This window comes from Diceros bicornis, unplaced genomic scaffold (genome assembly GCF_020826845.1).
Source record: "Diceros bicornis minor isolate mBicDic1 unplaced genomic scaffold, mDicBic1.mat.cur scaffold_100_ctg1, whole genome shotgun sequence".
In the NCBI taxonomy this organism is placed as follows: domain Eukaryota; kingdom Metazoa; phylum Chordata; class Mammalia; order Perissodactyla; family Rhinocerotidae; genus Diceros; species Diceros bicornis.
The window spans coordinates 949,661-969,008 of NW_026690940.1; the positions used below are offsets into that span (position 1 = coordinate 949,661).

A 19,348-nucleotide genomic window follows, 5' to 3' on the forward strand; every position below is an offset into this window, starting at 1 on the left:
TCTTTTCTAAGCCCCAGAAACTTTCATTCTATGATCCTTGGTGTTTTTTCTCTGTGATTCCCCCTTACATTTACCCTGTGGTTTGTTCCCATTACACCCTCAGTGGTCTAGATCACTTGTCCAGGTTAGAAACACTTGACTTCAGCACTTCTAACCAGGATTTCGTTCTGATGTTTCTCTCTAGTTCACTGGGGACAAGAGGCAGTCTCTAAGCCATGTTTCAGTCCTCTGGCCATATTCTAGTTCAGTCTACTCCCTATCACCTGTCTTCTGTCAGTTACATGCACAACCAACCAATAAGAGAGTCATCGAATGGGGGACAAAATGGAGTCATTCCTCCTGCCACTCAGTATTTTCTCTTTCAGCTGCTTTTATACTGGGTTTTATACCTCTGAACAGGGAGTTGAAATGTGATATTTGTTTATTTTCAAGCATAGAAGTTCTGTGGAATAAGTAGGATTTACAGAGTGATCATATTCCCCAGGATGCTTAGGACATTTGGTCCAACTCCACTATCAAAAAAATAAATGAAAAAAGAAAGCTCATGACAGACTGAAATGGGTCCAGGGTCAGTGGAGGTGGGTTTGGTCACTTCTAAGTTCCCTCAAAGTCCTTAATCTCATGCTTTGATGATTCTAAGTACAAAAGTAATAAGAGGTTATATTAAAAATTTTACCTAAGGAAGCTTTGACCTCCTTGTTTCTCAGACTATAGATGAGAGGATTTAACACGGGGATGACCACTGTGTAAAACACAGATACCACTTTGTCTTGGTCCATTGAGGAGCTGGAGCTGGGGCGCAGATACATGAACAGGATTGTGCCAAAGAAGATGGTGACCGTCATCAAGTGGGAAGCGCAGGTGGAAAAGGCTTTGTGCCTCCCCTCAGCAGAATGGACCCTCAAGATGGCAATGAGGATGTAGAGATAAGAAATGAGAAGAGTCAGGAGGCAGCTCAGTTCATTAAAACTGGCAAAAGCAAACATGACAATCTCATTGACACATGTGTCAGAACAAGAGTGTTTCAGGAGGGGTAGAATGTCGCAGAAAAAGTGGTTGATGACATTTGAGTGGCAGAAAGACAGTTGGAAGGTGAAGCCAGTATGAATGGCAGCATTCATGAAGCCTGCAAGGTATGTGGCCAACACCAGGAGGACATTAAGATGGGGGGACATAGTGACTGTGTAAAGGAGAGGCTTGCAAATGGCCATGTAACGGTCATAGGCTATCACTGCCAACAGGAAGCCCTCAATGCCAGCAAAGGAACCAAAAAAGAAGAATTGCACGGCACATTCATTAAATGAAATGACTGGGTTCTCCACCCAGAAATTCACCAGCATAGTAGGGGTAACAACAGAAGAATAACAGAAGTCAACAAGGGACAGGTTACTGAGCAAAACCTACATTGGGGTGTGGAGACGTGAGTCAATCTTGATTAATAGGATCATGCCAAGATTTCCAAGCACAGTGATCGTATAGACAACTAAGAACACCATAAAGAGAAGGCACTGTAGCTCTGGATGATCCCTGAATCCCAGGAGAATAAATTCAGTCACTGTTGTGTGATTTCTCATACTTTTCTCTCAGAATGGATAGTTCATCTCCTAGGATAAGAAAGAAACCAAGGAAATAAATTGTACAAAAAGAATACCAGAAAAATCAAATAGTTCATTCTCTGCTATAGGTAAGATTACCTCTTAAGATGTCCTGAGAACATGTATAATAAACATCTTTACTTTCTTATTATAGTAAAAAAATGACAAGATTCTGTAAGTAAACTCAGTAAACTATTTTATTTAAAAATGAATGTGTGTGTGTGTGTGTGTGTGTGTGAGGTCTTTGATGATCAACCCCTATTTGTCCATATCCTACCGTAACTCCCAACTTTTCTCCTCTCCTCCCTTGATCCTACTGCCTTCACCAATTATCATCCAATTTCCTTGCATTTGCCATGGTAATTAAAAATCTGATACAGTTGAATATATTTTCTGTATCCAATTCTGTTTTTCCTGTTTTCTCTTAAGCCATCTCTAATCAGGTTTTCACCCCATAACTCCATGGAAACTGCTCTCACCAAAGATATCAGGGTCTTTATATTTTGGCAAATCCAGTGGTCAATTCTCTGTGCTTATCTTTTTGATCTATCAATAACATTTGACAGAGTTGATTGCTTACTATTCCTTGAAAGACTTTCTTCTCTTATCTTCCAAGACACTAGACTCTGAGTTTTCCTCCTACCATATGGGTTGCTCCCTCTCAGACTCCTTTGCTTATTCCTCCTCTCTCTCTGACATTTAAGGTTGGAGTAGATAAGAGTTCAGTCCTTGATCTTCTTCTCTTTTCTACCTACACTCTACCTTGGTGATCTTATTCAGTCACATGGCTTTAAATACCATCTATATACCTATAACTCTTGAATTAAGATCTCCAGCCCTGACCTCTCTTCCAAACCCCAGACTTACAATTAAACTGGTTACTCATATCTCCACAGGAATGTTAAATAGCAACTCAACATAACCCAAAACTAAATTCCTCGTGCCCTCTTTTGATTTACTGCAAACAAGTATTCCCTGTCTCAAGTCAGTGTCAAATCTATGCTTCCATTTGCTTAGATTAAATTAAATGAACAGATAAGTAAATATTGGAGAAATTAATATATTCTCTTTTTCATACACTCCGTAACCAGTTGATTAAATAATTATGTTGGCTTTTACCTTTAAAACATCTATATCAATAATCCAACTACCTCCTACAACCTTCATTCCTACCACCAAGGCCCAAGAGTCAACAACATCTCTCACCTAGATGACTGCAAAAGTCTTTCAACTGATCTTTCAATCTCAAAAATCAGCTAAAATCCTACCCTGCAAAATAACCACTTTTAAAAATTTGCAGCCATTTTATAGAGCTCTACTTTATGCGTATATATATACAAATACTTGCATTATATATGTAATAAACATATAAATTGACATAAATGAAATTATACTCTATATGATACATATGATCTTATATATGTGTGTACATATTTATGTATGTATATATATTTATGGATATGTATGTATGTACAGAAATGTATGTGTGTATATATGTGTATATATATATATACACAAACATAAGCACACACAAGATGAAGGCTGAAAATTGTGCATATAAGAGCATAAAATTATTTTATCTAATGACCTTTAGAGGGCCTTAAATATGCCAAGTGTTTTGGCACTCTTTCTAAAATTACTTAAATTTGCCTGTTTTGCACACACACACATGCATATGTATATATACCTATAGATATACATATATACATACATTTCTGTATGTATGTATATGAGTATGTTGAACATTCTATAAAATTCTTGTCTGTTATTAGTGATCCTAAATCCCTGTCTTCTAAAAAAAATCCATGTTCATTTAGTTGGTAACACGAAATTCAGTGTTTCAGACATATTCCAATTGAGATGTTTAGTCTAAAGTACTTGAATGTTTTTTGAGTTCCTCTGGGAAACTTTCTATATCTGAACACTTTGAGATAAATTAAATCATCTTACCTTTTGTCCTTAAAAAATACACTGGAAGTAGAGGTGTTTATTAGTTTAATTTTGTTTTATTTATTGGTTTTGGAGAAATACAAGTTTTCTGTCTTACAATGTGCAATTTATAGCTTTGATGAAAATGGACGTGTCATAAAGGATTCAGCTATGACAGAATTAAGGCATGGTTAATTAATTCCACAAAGAGTAGAAAACACTGCTTCTGAATCTGAGGCAGAGAGTCAGCCTTATTAAGGCTGTGATCATTCTCTTGAGAAAAAGTCTAAAGCTTGAAATGAGCTAATCCAAAATTAAAACATGCATTTATTTTTCACTGATAATTGCACTACATTCTCTCCAGTGAACCACTTATACCCTGGAGAGTAAATTAGGCATTTAGAGAAGTGCAGAAACTATTTCAAGGTCCTGAGACTCCATTGAGCATAACCTTGAATTAAATGGTACAGGATTGGTCAGATCCTGCCTCCAAATTTCAGAATTCCACTTAAAATATAATCCCTACTCGTTTCTACTAGAATACAGCTCTCATTGCATTCACTAGTTAATTCATTCAACAAATATTTAGTGAATTTGTTTTAGGGAGCAGACAGTATCCTTGGTACTGGCAGAGTAGACAACAAAATGAGTCTTGTCCATTCCTTCATGCAGCTTACAGTCTGGAGTTGGGGAGAAACAGTTCTTACAAAGTGATAAGATAAAGTCAAGTCTAAAACCTATTTATGAACTGTTTGATCTGCCACTTTCTCCAAATACCTTCCTGAATACAGTTTTTTCCCTCCTTTCATTTGCTCACTCTGGTCCACAATACTTGTCTCCTTACTATTCCTTTAACAAACTAAGAAGAATCCTGCCTCAAGGATGTTGTATGTACTGTAAGTATAGCTGGAATGCTCTTCCATAGACACTCATATGATATTATCCCTACTCAGACTTTGCCCAAATGTTATTTCCACAGAGAGCTCTTCTCTGATGTCACCACTCCCTATTTTATTGCCTGATTTATTTTTCTTCAAAGCACCACTCATATCCATGTTAAACACGCACACACACACACATCTATGCATATATGTATGCACATTTGGTATAAACAATAAATTCTTCCTCACTCAAATATAAGTTACATGAGATCATTGTCAGTGTTCTTACCTGTTATATCTCCAGTACATGTTACAGAAATCCAGACATTTGTGACAACATGGATGGACATTGAGGGTGTTATGCAAAGTGAAATAAGTCAGAGGGAGACGGTCAAATACCGTATGATCTCCGCCATTAAGTAGTAGATAATAACAAACAAACACATAGAGACAGATCTTGGATTGGTGGTTACCAGAGGGGAAGGGAGGAGGGAGGAGGGCGAAAGGGATAATTCGGCACATGTGTGTGGTGATGGGTTGTAATTAGTATTTGGGTGGTGAACATTAATAGTATTTTTAACAGCTTTATTGAAGTATGCATATGCCCAAATTCGTCAAATTATATACATTAAATAAGTGCAGATTTTGTATATCAATGAACAGTTTTTGAATGAATTATGAGTAAATAAAGATATAAAGGGTGTCCATTTTCTTGGAAGTATTACACAAATTAAGGAAGTATAACACAAAATACCATTTAAAACTTAACATGGAAAAGGGCATTTTTAAGCCCAATGACATATAGATATGATGCTAAGATACAGACCCTGCTACGAGTACAAAAGTTGTCATTATTTTATAGGTGTATGAGTACAATAACTAAGTAAAGAAAGCTAAATTCTTAATCCGTTTATGTGTCCAAAAATCCCTAGACATCAGGTTGTCAATTGAATATACTAATCTGGAATTCAGGTGAGAGGTCAGGGCTGGAGCTAAGCATTTTGGAATCATTGCACTATTCTTAGATCACCTAAGAGGGGGGTGCAGATGGAGAAGCAGTGCACCAATGAACCAATGTAAAGGATTAATTCTATGGCTCCAAGATTTGGAAACCAGGATGAGGATGAAGAGCCAGCAAAGTTATCTGTGAAGATGTGGCAGTGGAGCGAGAAGGAAAATCGGAAGATTGACGCGAGATAGAAACCTACAAAGGGGTTTTATTTTGGGTAGCTGAAGGAATTAACCATGGTAATCCTCCTGAAATAGCAAGCAAAAGTAACGTAGAAGAGCTACCTTTGCGTGCAGTAGTGTTCAAGTCTCATGTGTCCTTGGTTCAAGGAGGGGTGGTACAGAAATACAATCAGAACAGTTATGGGGCATGAGGAAGTAGAGACAATGACTAGAGACAGTTCTTCTGAAAAAATTAATTGTAAAGGGAGCAGAGAAATAAGTTGGTGACTGGATGGCACTTTCAGCCAAGGAAATTGTTAAGAAGAGTGATACCAGATGCTGTTTGTAAACAGATGAGACTATTCCACTAGAGTTTGAGAAACTGATGCTTAGGGAGAGTAGAGATATAATTTCTGAAGTAAAGTTCACAGAAAGCCCCAAAGTTGTGAAAGAACTGGTCTTAGGTAGAAGCAGGGATATATTATCCATTATGACAGGTGGGATGAAAAGTATATATATAAAGATTTAGAGGTGATAAGATGGGGATGGTGTTATCTAATTGTTTATATTTTGGAGGATGAAGTATGAGAAAAGATCAGTGACAGAGTGAAGTACTGGGGGATGTTCTCTAATTGCACTAAGCAGCCTAAGTGGAGGACAGAGAAAATAAACAATTAAGTTTAACTGAATTGGGATTTAATTAGATGAGTAGAATGGAGAGAAAGTAGAACCACGGAATTGAGAGTGATTGAGAATGAGTCATCATATGATGGGCCATGGAATCTCAGTTGGGCAATGAGTGAAATGTTGATGTGCGAGTAGTGATGAATAATGATAAAGGGCCATTTTTCTTAGATTGGTGAAACAAGAAGCAGGTAAGGCATGGATACTACAGTAGATGAGTCAAAATGAAAGAGAACATAAAGGAGGATGCCAGCCATGATACAGTCTTGAATGTCTTTGAGACAAACTGTGGTTAACAGATAAAAGTGGAAGTTATAAGGAGATGGGAGGACAGTTCAGAGTGGACAGGATGAGTTAACCCCTCCTTTGTGGTCTCTAACAAATTTTTCAAGGGTGAGGAGGTCTCACTTGCAGCATGAAGGGCACTGGTGCTCTCCCTCATGGTCTGCAGTGGATAGTGGAATGGAAAGAAATAAGGAGTAAACATTTACCTGATTCCAAAACATTAGGCTTCCTTCAACATCCCGTCTCATCAAAAAAGGTTGTTTCCCCTCTGCTCCAACATTGACAGCCCCCCAATCCACTACAATGAGCAATAAATAGATAATTTAATTTGATAAATGTTTATTGAAAACTACCTGAAAGATTATGAGAGGTAGAGATTAAAATGTTAAAGTACATGATTACTACCCTCAAAATATTCCAATTAATTCAAAAAGTCAGTAAACTATTGCTCTGTTAATTGCTGTGGTACCCATATTATTATAACACCTGATAAGACTCTTTCTTGTATCTTATTTGGTACCCTTGACATCCATGTGAGTGAAATAGTGTTATTATTTATAATGGATGCTGTGGTATACTACCCATATTTGCCTTTCAGGGTTGAAGTATTTACTCGGCTTCCAAGTGAATTGGCAACTGACACTTCACAGCTGAGTTCTGTTCTCGGAATGTCCCTGCTGAAAGATATTGCCATGCCCAAGATTACACCCCTTCCCGGTGGGTAATCCATATCCCAAACTGCTCATTGTGGAGGCACAAATACCTGGCCCTTTTTTCACACGTTAGGATATCTCCGAAGGCTCACCTCAGGTCCAGAGCTCCAAGTGGAATCAGTTGAGTACTGTGTTGCAATTTCATCACAATTCAACATTTTCTACCCAATTCCCTCACTCCCTTACAGGTATGGTTCCGGAAACACTCTCCAATAAACCTCCTGCATAAATATCAGTCTCAGAGTCTGTTTGCCCAGATCCCAATCAAAGACACCAACATATTATAATAAAACTAAGATTAAGAAAAGCTAAATACTAAAATTAAAACTTAAACCCAGATCAGCCAATTTCAACTATTTTGTTGCTTTATCAGATACTACCCTCCCCCACTGTGTTGATTCATCATATAGGCCTATTGACACACATTTAAGACACCAAGAGATTAAGAAGCAGACCTCATTTTAAACAATCTACTTTAACACAGAAAAAAAGCTTAAGCAATCAGACAATAAAATTAATATGAAAATATATTTTCTTCTACATAACAGGATGATGTGTAACACGCCTTTACAGTATGTGTTTCTGTAAGATCTTCTTTAGGGCCCCTTTCACATCCTTATTTTTCAAACTGTAGATGAGAGGATTTAGCAAAGGGATCACTACCGTATAAAAGACAGAGACAATCTTGTCCTGCTCCATTGAGTAGCTAGACGTAGGGCGCAAGTACATGAAGAGAATTGTCCCAAAGAATATAGTGATAGCCATGAGGTGAGAGGCACAAGTGGAGAAGGCTTTGTGCCTGCCCTCTAATGAAGGCATCCTCAAGATGGCAATGAGGATACACAGATAGGAAATGAGGACAATCATAACACAGCTGATCACTATAAAACTAGAGAAAGACATGATCACGATGCCATTGATGTGGGTGTCAGAGCAAGAGAGTTTGAGCAGAGGTGGGGTGTCACAGTAAAATTGGTTGATCCTATCAGAGCCACAAAATGATAATCTGCAAGTCATTCCTGTGTGTATGGCTGCATTTCTAAAGCCTGCTAGGAATTAAGTAGTGACTAGCAAGGAGCAAATTCTCCCAGACATGAGCACTGGGCATAGCAGAGGATTGCAAATGGCTGCATTGCGGTCATATGCCATCGTGGCCAACAGGAAGCACTCAGTCCCCAGGAAGGAGCCAAAGAAGTAGAAGTGGGCAGCACATCCACTGAAAGAAATGGCCTTATTCTCAGCCACAAGGTTCACCAGCATCTTAGGAGTGACGGACGAAGAGCAAGAGGCATCAACAAAGGAGAGGCTCCTGAGAAAGAAGAACATGGGAGTGTGGAGATAGGGATCAATCTTAATTAACACAATCATCCCCAAATTACCCACCATGGTTGCCACATAGATTAACAGAAACAATCCAAAGAGGACAACTTGGAGATCTGAATTGTCTGAGAGTCCTAAGAGGAAAAATTCTCTCCCTTCTGTTTGATTCCTGCCTTGGACTTCTTTCATATATCCGATCATTTGAGCTGCAATAAGAGAGAAGACAGAACATGGCGTTTGGTCACATGAATACATGACAGAGCTATAAACATCTTTTTACTGACATACATGCATACAAATTCTAACAGAAGAGTGCAACGTGAAAAACATAGTAAAACGTGTACTGGACTTGTCAAATCAAAAGACTGTGCCTGAGATCTAGGTGTGCTATCTACTAACTAATGACCTTGAAATAAGTGCTTCATACCCATTAACTAAGACCAAGCTCGCGTTAGCCGTTTGTCGAATAATTACAGGATCTTATTTCTATGATGTATTTCTCTTCTTTATTGGTGATAAATAAATTAATTGATTTATTAACATGCCTTCTAGACACAACTTCTGGAGCAAGAAGGTGAAGTGAATTCAGACCACTGACTATTCCTCCGCAGTACTAATGGAATGTATAAAAACTATTGAAAGTTAGCAAAATTAATCAACAGTGTCCAACAAGAAGAAAATAATTGAATTTCCTGGGGGAGAGGAGAACTTGAAAAACTGACGACCAAGGAGAGAGACAGAGGATGGTCCCATGCAGCTAGCATGGCTCCAACCTTGCCCTAATTCCCAGCATCTGCATCTACAGGAAAAAAAAAGTGTCAGTTAAGTATCAAGAATTTTGAATAACTCCCTCCAATATTTAGAGAATCAGATTGTAAGAATAAGTAGACATTCCAGATGAAAGTAATAGAACAAGCCACGGCAGTGGAAACCCCTACTTAACACTCTGATTCACAGGATCACAACAGAACCAGAAAACACCAGCAGCAGCACATGGAATATTCCAGCCACCATACTGAATTGGAGGAATAATTTACCACCAGGTCATCTAAGTGGGAATAAGAGTCACCCCTTGCAATGTGTAATGAAGCTGAATACAGGGCCAAAAAAAAAAAAAAAAAGAAAAGAAAAGGAAAAAGAAAATTCAAAATAGATGCCCAGCCTACGTCTTCCAAAGAAAAGTTTAAGCAACAGCTCCAGTGGAATTCTCCCCTTTCACTCCAATCCCCTATCCCTTCCTTGACTTCAGATTATCGAGCAATAGATAAAACTGTACTAGGCTACCTGTCAAATCATAGCTCAGACAAAGTGTTAAATCCTTTATCACTCACTGGAGAAATTTATTTGATACTGTATAAAATTAAAACATAGGACCAAAGTAACACAATGGCTGTGCTAACATTGGAGAGAATAGATCTACTGAGCACAACTGGGGAGAAGAGCGGGCAGGAACTGGTTCCGTTCTCACAGACACTGCCGTACACAGAAGTGCCTATCCATGCTCTGCTCCATCTAGTTTCCGTTGGAATAGGGGCTCAACATCCCAACCAAGAATAAAACCTGGGTTTTTTATACAGTATTATAATGCTTCAAAGTGTTATTGCACCTATTATCTTATCTGAGCCTCACCACAAATCAGTGAAGGAGATAAGCAGATATTATCCCAAGAGTATTAATAAGATCATCTTTTGTTAGACGAAGTCAGTGAAGTATAGGGCTTTCTCAGATAATTCGTGGTGAATCCTGAGCAGGAACATAGGTCTCTTGATGCAAAATTATTTGTTGTTCCTCAACACTACATCAACTCTCTCCCTGTTTCACTGGACAAATATACAGCCTAGGTCCTCTTCCTTGGAATAATCTTGCTGTTTGAGCCTCAAAAGAACAGCATCTCCAGAAAGGAAGTAAAAATAAGGAATGGATCTTTTTCTCCCATCCTCAACCACAAAGTTTCCCTAAGAGTATTATTTTATCAGAAATAGTGAAAAAAATAAAATGCCACAGACATTTTTTTGTGTGTGTGCTAGACACACAAAGAAAGGTAATGATGAGTAAAAGTAACAAGTACTAAAATATGTTGAGCATTTCCTATGCTCTACAAGCACTGTGCTAAGTATTTTTTCCTGCAGTGTTTTATTTAAATCCTATGAGATAGACAACATTTTAATCCTCTTTTTGCACATAAAAGGTACAAAAGATTTGTGACTCTTTCTCAGAATCACAGAGTTAGCCTAATGGAGTCTAATTTATACCCAGCCAATGCAACTCTTAGTCTCTTAACACTTGAGGTAATTTAGAATGACTTTCTCAGTAACAGATGTGAGCACTAATACACAGAGCAGTTGATACTGTAATTCTCAGAGCTTCATTAATGTGCTAGAATACATTTAGTTACATTAAAAAATCTCCTTAAGAGAAAATATAATTACAATTACTAAAAATTTCTTTTGTAGAATTCATGTTCATTAATTTGCACTATTAGCAAAATACCATTTGTTTTACATCTGGTGCTGTGAATTGCATGTTTTCTCCTCCCCTCTACTTTGTCAAATATATTTCTCTGCTTCTCTGCAGGAATACCCTTACCCCTGGTGAGATTTTGCAGTCAATCCTCTAGTCCAGAGACTCTTGATCTGGGTTTTTAATTTCTAGGAGTTTGTGAAAATAATAGTGAGATTTCCTGAAAAATCTGGTGTTTAAAAAGGCCTGAAAATCACATTATTTATTGCTGCCTTTATTTCTCCTAATGATTTACAAATCTTATAATAATAAAAAACAACAGAGTATTTATTTATCATACTTTCTAGCCATTCAGTGTTCTCAGAACTTTGGGCCTATGGGTGATTGGAGAAATTAACAAGATTGCGAATTATTTTTTAGGTCAGTAAGTTACATGGGCAAAACCCTTTATAGCTTTTTCTTACCTTTCTTAGCTGCTTGACTTCTATTTGATCCCTTTGCTTGTTCCTGTCCAGTGCCTAAAATCAGCAAAAAAGAAACAAAGTAAATAAAGCCTTCTTAGAGGAGGCACTCACTCTAATTCTCCCAGGTTAAGCAGGAGGCACAGTTGGAATGGACTTTAGACACCATCCGTTAACAGAGATGGGAAAACTGAAACCCTTTACACCTTCCCTGTGGTAGGAGAGTTACTCTGCATTCAGCAGAGTAACTTTCTTTTACTTTTCCTTAAAGATAAGTATCCCAATTTGTTAAATCAGAGTAAAATAACATTTCAAAATAAACAATATATCCCTGCAGTGCAGTTGTGATGGTTTTTGCAGTTATTTCCAATTGTAGAGTCTCTAGACCAGACTCTGCAGTAAGCATCCTGACTTATTTTAAACAGGATATATTTCTTGTTCCTTAGTCTCCGGGGACAGCATCCCTCTTGTCACCTCATTTTAATCTACTTGTTTTTTCCCTCTGAAACTAAGGAAATCACATGTCCCTTTCATATTTCTCTTCTTTACCCTCGGGACACCTGGGCCCAGTGATGAACGAATTTTCAGTTCCATATTCCTAATCCCCGCTAAGCACCATTCTTCTGTCTCCTCTGATATTTGGTGGCCTGGTCCCCTTGGGACTATTGAAAAATCCACAAAATAGCAGGTTAGCTATTAGAGAGATAGCAGCTCTGCCTCTGGTCCTGCCTGCTCTAAGGACTTTGTGTCCATATAGGAAGTTATGCTCCCTGGATCATGGGGAAGGGCTGATGGGAGGAGGTGCAGGGAGAACAGGGCTGTCTTGGTTTTCGATCCCGGCTGTGTGTCTCACTGATTGGGGACTTTAGACATTGCACTAAATCTCTTTGCGCCTCGGCTTTTTTGTTTTTAAGTGAGAATACTAATGCCTACCTCATAGGGTGAGCCTATGGACAAAATAAATGAATGACTGTGGATTGCTGCATTGAATGAAAATAGATACATGATTAATAAATAAGAGTTTCCCCACTTTGACACTATTCCCTACTGTCCAGAGTAAGAAATAGTTATCAGCCTATGCAGCCTACATTGAGACTTACTGGGTTCCCCATTTGCCCAAATAGATCTTCAATGTAGAAAACACAGATTCTGAAACAAACTAATGGATATCTGATGATCATTTGCATTATCTATGCCATTTTGAGAAGACTTTCTAATTCATTTTTCTCTCAGTATCATTTAATCAATGCAATTTGCGCTAAGTGCTGGGGGACAGAGACTTAAAAGATGTCTTGCTTTATCTCTAGCAATTCAGACAATATTTTTCTTATTTTGGTTAAGTCTTAAATATCCTACTTTTAATTGGTACCTTGGAGGGAAAATACAGAAAGCTCCTATCAACACAGAGTCTGAAACGTAATTGGCAAACAATGAAGATTTATTTAATAAGTAAACAATTCTTCCTCAATTAAGTGTGAATTAGTTACTATATAGGAACAAACTGTTATAAATTAAATGAGATTAAATTGTGTGGAATTGGAATAGGGATGGAGGTTGGAAGAAAGGTCATGTGGCACTAAGAGGCCAGTGGTAAGGGACCCAGGACGTAAGGACCCTAGGTGATAACAGAGTGGTGGAATGAGACCACTGGGCAACAAAGGAGTAACTAACCATGGGCAGTATAGGTGGTAGGTCCTAGTCAACCCCAGCTATAAAGGAGGGACTCTCAAAGAGCTTTGGAATGAGAAGAGAACTCATTTTAATCCCAGCTTGAGTGTCATTCAAAGAGATACCAGATGATGCTATATCTCTCTGCCACCAGGATGGGGATCATCAGAACTTAGGATGCAATTTGATCTCCATGCAGTATTCTGAGAATTCAGAGTGAATACAGGGCTGTTTAACAGTTATTTTTTATCTTATCAAATATACCAATTTTAAATTTAATTGCAGCTGAATTTTGAATATAAATAGAACTCAAAATTGAGAAATAATAAAATTGAAAATTGATAAATTTGACAACATAAAGGAAAAAAATAAAGGAAGAAAAGGAAAGAAGAAAGAAAAAAAGAGAAAGAGAAGAAAAGGAAACCTATTGCATGATAAATTTCTTAGGAAAATCAAAAGACAAATGATAAATTGGAGAAAATTTACACCTTATATACTAGACCAACAGATGATGTCTCCAATATAGAAAAAATATAAAAGTTAATAAGAAAAAGATCTGTGAAGAAATTCAAATTATGTAAGAAACATGCCCTGGAAAAATGGACACAAAATATGAATAAACATTTCACAAAAATAGAAATGCAAATGGCCTTAAATATTTGAAAATATATTCAACCTTTATATCAGTCAGAATCCAGCTAGCAGACAGAAAACCACACAGTAATTCTATCAGATAAAATTTAATATAAAGACTTACTACCTGGCAACAGGGGATTCACTATCAAGTGATCAGGAAAAGTCCAAAGTATACAGGAAGAACAGATACAGGGAGCAGCTACCACCTCTGGGGCTGAGGCAGAGCACCAAGGGAGAACAAACTTGGAAGAGGACCCCATCTCCAAGGCTCCTTTAGAGGTGGTTGTACTGGGTGTGGCTGTAGCTTGCTATATGGCAGAGACATTCCCTGGCCAGGACTGCCAAACAAGAAACCACTCAGTAGGGTTCCACTGAAACTCACTGGGTAGCCACCCCCTGGGGTGCCAGCAAGACTTACTAGAAAGTCACCTCTGGTGTGCTGATGAAACTTGATGGGAAGCTACTTGTGGGAGTGCTGGTCAACCTTTATGAAGGGTGAGCACCACTGGGTATCCCACATGCTACTGGCTACTACATGCCATCGAGTAACAGGGAAAGAAGACATCAGTATTAGAAAGAGAGCCTTTTCCTTCCGCAGTGTCCCTCCAGTGTTCTCCACTGATTAGCTTAATATTGTCCAGCTGCAAAAGGGGAAGTGTTTATAGTGTCCAGGTCCAATATCACTAAAGCAAGGCAAATGTGGATGGATTTGGAGCTGAGAGACAAAAAATTTACAACTGGTATATTATTCTCAATGAGAAAAAATGCAAATTATGACTACCTTCAGAGAATATTTTCCAAATTTTAGATGGTCCTATATGTGTGTGTGTGTGTATATATATATATATAGAGAGAGAGAGAGAGAGAGAGAGAGAGAGAGAGAATAGGTAGGTAAATTTAGATGAGAAATACAAATAGTTGACAACCAATTTTATTGAAAAGACTGTGGGGAAATAAGCACTCTTGTACATAGCTGGAAGGAAACTGGAATATTTAGCAAGTTGCATATTAAATTTCCCTTTGACCCAACAATCCAACTTCTAGGAACCCACTCAGGTGATGTACTGGTCAAAGAAGGAAAAAGCATATGCGTTAGGCTATTTATTATTGTATTTTTTTCTTCTAATAGCAAAAGATCAGAACCAACTCAAATGTCTAACAGGAAACTTTATAAATAAACAATGGTACATCCACACAATGGATTATTATGCAGCTAGACAAATGAGAGACAAATATTTGTTTCAAACCAAAGTTTGACTTGAAAACAAATATTATAGGCCGGCCCGTGGCTTAGCGGTTAAGTGTGTGTGCTCCACTACTGGTGGCCTGGGTTCGGATCCTGGGCGTGCACCGACGCACTGCTTCTCTAGCCATGCTGAGGCCGCGTCCCACATATAGCAACTAGAAGGATGTGCAACTATGACATACAACTATCTACTGGGGCTTTGGGGGAAAAAAAGGAGGAGTATTGGCAATAGATGTTAGCTCAGAGCTGGTCTTCCTCAGCAAAAAGAGGAGGATTACCATGGATGTTAGCTCAGGGCTGATCTTCCTCACAAAAAAAAAAAAAAATGAAAAAGAAAACAAGTATTATAGGTAAAAGAACATGTCAGTGTTATTAGGAATTAACTTTTCATCATAAAATGAGATTTAAGAATAAAATTAAAGTAGCTGGATTGAAAAAAAACAAGATCCAACTACATGCTGTCTATAGGAGCCCACTTTATGTTTCCGGACATACAGAGGCAGAAAGTGAAGGAACGGAGAAAGGTATCACAAAGATTCTTTTTATTAACTTCAATGATTTTATTTTTGAATCTCTTTTTTTTTAGAAGGAAAATTTCTCTCAAATAATATAGCATTTCCAAATTAAGTGGCTTTTTAAAAAAAATTGTATAGGTAGGGAGATTTTACAACTGCCCATTTTTGTTTTTCTTTATACAACAGGAAGCTGAAACAAAGTTGCATGCCATCTCTTGAAATTAAATAAAGGTAAAGCACACATATTTTTTACTAACTTAATCTCGTTTTTAATGTTTGAATTTTATCTTTCCTTCACCCTATTTTTCTTACAAATATGTACATGAGATAAGAAAATAAAATTTTTTGGTAAGCTACCCTAGATATCTTCCTGGAATAAGAATCTTTGCCTTATGAATGGCAGTCTTCTCACGATTCTTATCAAAGGAGAAAAAGCATGAACACCACACTCAGACAGATGAGTGTTTCCATTCTCAATCTACCACTTTTTTTTTGTGTGTGTGGGGAAGATCAGCCCTGAGCTAACATCCATGTTAATCCTCCTCTTTTTGCTGAGGAAGACCAGCTCTGAGCTAACATGTATTGCCAATCCTCCTTTTTTTTTCCCCAAAGCCCCAGTAGATAGTTGCACCTCATAGTTGCACATCCTTCTAGTTGCTGTGTGTGGGACACAGCCTCAGCATGGCGGGAGAAGCGGTGCGTCGGTGCGGGCCGGGGATCCGAACATGGACCGCCAGTAGTGGAGCGCGCGCACCCAACTGCTAAGCCACTGGACCGATCCCTACCATTTCTAAGTTGTGTGGTCCTGGAAAAATTAAATAACTCGCACTCACTTCATCTCTAAATCAGTGAGTCATTCACTTCATCTGAAACCAGAGGCAATAATATTATCAGCAGAAGATTCAATTGATCGCACATGTGAAAGTCCCTGCAGTGTCTCTAGCAAATAAATCTTCTCAAAAATTGTTGGTTTCCTTTCCCTGTTCACCAAACTATGGTCTCAAAAAAGCTTAAATCTCATTAATTTGTTTTGTGATGTTAAATTTCAGACACATGTCCCTTACACTGTATTAAGATAGTTTAAATAGGTATATGCAACATGGAAGTTAAATAAATATAATCATATAAATGTATATAGATGTAACATGGAAAGAATCAGCCTCTTTGAAAGGAGTTGCAGGCATCAGAAAATAGATCTTTCTAAATTACTGTCAAAATCACACCATAGAGGCAGCTTTGAGACAGCCCTGGTGGTCTAGTGGTTAAGATTCAGTGCTCTCACCACCACAGCCTGGGTTCGTTTCCAGATCTGGGAACCAGACCACCCATCTGTTGGTTGTCATGCTGTGGTGGCTGCATGTTGCTATGACGCTGAAAGCTACGCCACTGGTATTTCAAAAATCAGCAGGGTCACCCATGGTGGACAGGTTTCAGCGGAGCTTCCAGACTAGACAGACTAGGAAGAAGGACCTGGCCACTCACTTCCAAAAAAATTGGGAAAATCCTATGAATAGCAGCAGAGCATTGTCTGATATAGTGGTGCAAAAAGACCAGGCAGGGTTCTGTGCTCTGAGGTGCACATGGTCCCTAGGAGTCAGGATCGACTCCAGGCACTAACAACAACAACAAGGCAGCTTTGGGCTGGTAAAAATATCCCTGTAGCACTTATGGTTGATTCAATCATCACCACCAGAGTGACTGGAAATCCCCCTGTGCTTCCTTCTTTTATCATTAAGGCTTAAGGAGGAGAAAGTGAAATTCCTCAGGGGATGACAGTTCATCAAATCTTTGGGTCTCCTATGAGTGCAGAAAGCATTTCATCATATTTCTTCTGAGGATTACTTGTGACTCTGAGACTGAAATACCTCCTGCACAAGGGAGCAAAGGTGGGATGAGCAAGCAGCTCAGAGACCACTATCAGAGTGGTTCATCATCATTGGATTCTTCTCAGAATAACGTTCAGTAGAGTTCATTGAGAGAACAGGAGACAGTCAACCCCACCAACAGGTAGAAAACCGTTCAAGTCACAGGTCAATATTTGGCAAAGAAAGAGAAAGAGATGTGACCTACTGGGAGTGGAGCATCACACTGCCCAGTGCTCCTTTGAGCATGCATTTGCTTGACACCAGATCCATGCCATTTTAAAGTTTCAAAAGGAGAAATGGACTATGGGTTTGGATTTTAGGTATCTCATAAGAAGTCTGAATTCAGAAAATACTAGAATTGGAATGTTCCAAAGAGTTTTTATTCTCCAAACCATTCATTTCACAGGTAAGGAAACTGCAACTAATACAGCAATTCATCAGTTAATTAGTGCAAAAAACAAAACTACAGCCAGGATTCCAGACTCTTACTCCAGTATTCCTTTCCTATAAACGTGCAAAAGCTGGTAATACTTAGAAATCTAAAATATATTTGGCCTGTATCTGCTTCTGTAAGGCAATACTTTTGCTGATCTTTTAGAAATATCCAAGTTTAGTAACTGTGGAATATGCTTATCTACTCACTATTGTACCATTTCTTCAAGAGTCAGATCTGCTGACTTTTAGCTACACGAGACTAAAAAGAAAAATATAAAAGTTTTCTTTTCTTTTGTCTTAATCAGCCTTGATTTTGAATTTTATAGCTACATCTCTACTTGTTTTATTGTTTAATAGAAGCGCTGTAGAATTAAAACCACGTTTTTCCTAAAGGTTAAGGCAGTCCGTGATTCATCACCCCACGGAATAAGCATTGAACATCTTTTTTTCTGGGAGTTATGAGTGTGCACGCATCTACCGAATTAAATCATCTATACTCACATACAATGGCCAAATGCATTGAGCACTTAGGACATCACAGTCACTGAATGACTGCACTATGTGTGTGTGTGTATGTATATTCTAACCAATTTTTTGTTGAAAGTTATTAAGGTAGGCATCAATCTCATTCAACAAATAAAAAACTGATTCCAAGAAGATAAGTAGTGTGCTAGAAATCAATAGTAGTAGGTGGCAAAGCCTGGATTTGTCTGTACACTATAAGAGAGAACAGGCAGGGTGCTTTATAATTGGTGAAATAATTCTCATATCCTTCCTCATTTAGCTGGAACCTTGATTCTGTCAGGGAGGAGAGAATGATTTTCTAATCACATATTCTAACTGAGCACAATGAATTGATCAGCACATACTCAGCTGTGGATTCGTCCTGACGCCCTGTGCCGTGTTCTTACCAGGCGTCTCATTTTCCTCTAAGTATCACCTCTGCATTTGCAAACTTGGTGTCTGGGTCTATTTCCTCATCTATAAAATTATGAGATTGGACTAAACGACTCCCTCCCATGTCAACAACAGGATTATTTACTCTCTCACTAAAGTGGAAGAACAGAGGAGGAATGCAAGGACTGTGGTAGATCTTTTGTTTTTTCTTTGTTCCTGGTGAATTATTTTCAAACTTCTATGTGAAGAAGTGGGGGAAAAAAACACAGCACTATATATGAAATTGCCAGTCCCAGATTCAATTGCTGATTCTGCAACTAACAAAATAACTAACAAACTGTGTGACTTTGCAAAACCCCTCACCCAAAGCTTCTGTTTCCTCATTAATATAACCTATAAAGTGATATATTCATTCATGTGTAGTGAGAATGAGCTGAAGTGGGGGAGGTGAAAATAGTTTGCTATTTTTTAACAGCTTTATTGAGGTATAACTGACATACAATAAATTGAATAAATTTAAAGTATAACATTTGATATGATTTGATATATGTATGAAACCATGCTCCCAATCAACCCATTACCGCCAAA

The 19,348-nt window shown here is 38.1% G+C and overlaps 2 pseudogenes; both read right to left on the minus strand.

The window, feature by feature from the left end:
* Positions 1 to 635: 635 nt before the first annotated feature.
* Positions 636 to 1,574, minus strand: LOC131402420 (olfactory receptor 5AP2-like; annotated as a pseudogene).
* A 6,242-nt stretch (positions 1,575 to 7,816) lies between these two features.
* On the minus strand, positions 7,817 to 9,184 carry LOC131402416 (olfactory receptor 5AP2-like; annotated as a pseudogene).
* Positions 9,185 to 19,348: the final 10,164 nt, after the last annotated feature.